The following is a 3,120-nucleotide window of genomic DNA, read 5'->3' as shown; positions in this document are numbered from 1 at the left end:
GTGTGGTGTGTTTTTTATCTCAAAAAGACTGGTTGCACTCTTGGACTTTATGTTCCTGTGAAATATTAGATGTGGAATTAATACAGCTTAGGACAGTTCACAGCCACTTGCAGAAGTGCACCATATCCTCCTCAGAGGTGATTATTACAGTGCTGCACTGAATGCCTGCCACAGGGAAGGAAGCGAGGAGAGGGGCTCTGAAGAGGAGAATAGCGGCGGGGGACCCTTCTGAAAGCATCAAAAAACCCACAGCAAAAGCGCAAGCTGAGAAGGCAGAAGCCCAGGGAAGTGGGAATGCCTCAAGTCACCTCCCCCTGAGCGGGAAGAGTGAGCTGCGAACGACGGCAGCGGGGACTCAGCATGGGTGCAGACTGGAGTGACGATGCCCCATGCCTCTCACAGACAAGAGCATCCCCCAGGGAGCGTGAGCGACGGGCAAATGCGTCGGAAGGGAGAGGTGTGTCAATTTGCGCGGCAGTTCGCACAGGCAGGGCGAGCGGACAGGGCATAGTCCCTCTCCTGGCTCTAGAACTTATAAGCTAGTTGTTATTTTATTGTCCTCCACGAGTAGACTGAGCGATGGTCCCCACTCGGGTCAAAACCACCACCAGAAAGAATGTGGTGACCCAGACGGAGCTACCATGCAAACATGCAGCGGTCCAGGTCCCGGGCTGCAGGGAGTGCCTGAGCCTGTCAATCCTGTCGGAGAGCAGCAGTGACAACACCCATATGTGCTGTGATCAGCTGGATGACCTGCTCAGCCTGGTGGCTGAGCTCAAAGAAGAGGTTGAAAGATTAAGAAGTATTAGGGAGTGTGAAAGGGACATTGATGGGTGGAGTATCACCTTGGCACCCCTGAAGCAAAAGGAGCAAATGGAGGCTCCAAAAGAGTCAGGCGATCCCTCACCCTCTTGCTACCAGGCAGAAGGAGGGGACCTAAGAGATGGGGGAGACTGGAAACAGGTCCCTGCTCAGGGAGGCAGGAAAATCCCCTCCTGACCTCCCTCACCTTCCATGGTGCCCCTTCACAATAGATACAGGGCCCTGAAACTTTTGAATGAAGTAGAGAAGGTCAACGAAAATGAGTCAAACAAGGAGGAAGATCAAGGTCCACCAAGGCTGGGTCGCTCTAGACCAGGTGTTAAAACCAGTTCTAAATAGAACCCCAGAAGAGTCATTGTAGTGGGTGACTCCATTCTGAGGGGTGTCGAAGGCCCAATATGCAGACCAGACCCGCTTCATAGGGAAGTCTGCTGCCTCCCTGGGGCCCGGGTGAAGGACTTCATGGCAGAACTCCCCACTCTAGTGAGACCCAAGGACTACTACCCGCTCTATTTTTTTTTCAGGTAGGTACCAACGATATTACCAGGAGAAGTCCTAAATCCATGAAGAGAGATTTCAGGGCTTTGGGGAAACTGGTTAAGGGGTCGGGGGCACAAATTGTGTTCTCCTCCATCCCTTCAGTTGCGGGGATGGATGAAGAAGAATACAGGAGAACCCAAGAGATAAACTTGTGTTTCCGAGACTGGTGTTACTGGCAGGGCTTCGGATTTTTCAATCATGGGTTAGTATACAGGATGCCAGACCTTTCGGCATCAGATGGGATACACCTGTCCCAGAGGGGGAAAAGGGTCTTGGGACAGGACTTAGCTGGACTCATTGAGAGAGCTTTATACTAGATTTGAAGGGGGAAGGTGACAAAACTGGAACTCCCAGACATAAGCCCCAGGGTAGATACCAGTGTTTGTGGGCTGTTGTGCCAGCAATAACCCTCACCCTACCATCTCAGTGGAGGCAAGGGATGGAGCACATGCAGCTCAACAAATATGCAAGGGATATTGATGGATCATTAACTGTGGTAACACCTGTGAAAGGTCAGGCTGGACTTAGGACCTCTAAATGTGAAAAGGAGCTGGGGATATCAGCCCATATGAAGTGCATCTATACCAATGCACACAGCATAGGTAACAAACAGGAGGAGCTTGAAGCCATGATGAAACAGGAAAATTATGATGTAGTGGCTATTACAGAAACATGGTGGGATGTCTCCCATGACTGGAGTGTGCCACTAGATGGCTACAAGCTCTTTAAGGAAGTAACAAGGGATAGAGCAAGAGGTAAAGGCCTCAGGTTGCACCAGGGAAGGTTTAGACTGGATATTAGGAAGTATTTCTTTACAGAATGAGTTGTTAGGCGTTGGAATGGGCTGCCCAGGGAGGTGGTGGAGTCCCCATCCCTGGAGGGGTTGAAGAGTTGGGTTGACACAGCAGTGAGGGATCTGGTGGAGTTGAGAACGGTCAGTGTGAGGTTAATGGTTGGACTGGATGATCTTCACGGTCTTTTCCAACCTAGATGACTCTGTGATTCTGTGATTCTGTAACTTGGCATGTCCTCCTCCTCCTAGTCCTGCACGGGTAGTCCCTCTGACCTCTGATGTGATTGAAGTGATCTCACGGCTAGAGATCAGTGCTGGGGGTGGGGGGGTGGGGGTTGTCTCATCACACCTACTGCTGCTGCCTCTGTCCCTCCCCTTCTTGCCTCAGCCCTACAGATACCAAAGGATGGATACATTTTAACGGACTTTCTCCATTTCTATACAATGTCTGGCTCCATTCCCCCTTGCCCAAGAAAAGATATTTTTGAAGGTACCTCTGAGGTGCTTTTGCATCTCCCAGATTCTGGGTCTTGTTTGAAACCTAGGCAAAATGGAGCTGACTCAGGCACTTCTCTAAGTGTTGCCACCTCCCAGGAGAGCTAGCTTGCTCCATCAAGCTCACCCCATCTGGGAACGTGCAACGGTAATCTCCAAATTACTCCTCACATCTTTTGCTTGTTCCTTGACTTGGCAGCCACAAAAGTCCACGTACATGGAATTTATCCAAGGAGGCATTCTGTCTTCCTGCAATTACCCTGAAAGAGGGTGATGAGACAGCAGTCAAGGAAAATGCCAGACCCTGTTTCCCTCACTAGATGCAGTGGTCTGTATCTTGCTGAATGAAGCAAGGACAATGGTTCACACACAGCATTTATTTTCTTCTAGCTTGACACTGTGACAGCACTGTTACTAGTGAGTATATGTGCTCATCCGCTCCCTGTCACTCATCCAAACACCTGACTGTC

The sequence above is a fragment of the Strix aluco genome, chromosome 5 (genome assembly GCF_031877795.1).
Source record: "Strix aluco isolate bStrAlu1 chromosome 5, bStrAlu1.hap1, whole genome shotgun sequence".
NCBI classification, from domain to species: Eukaryota; Metazoa; Chordata; class Aves; order Strigiformes; family Strigidae; genus Strix; species Strix aluco.
Note: the sequence above shows the minus strand (reverse complement) of the source record.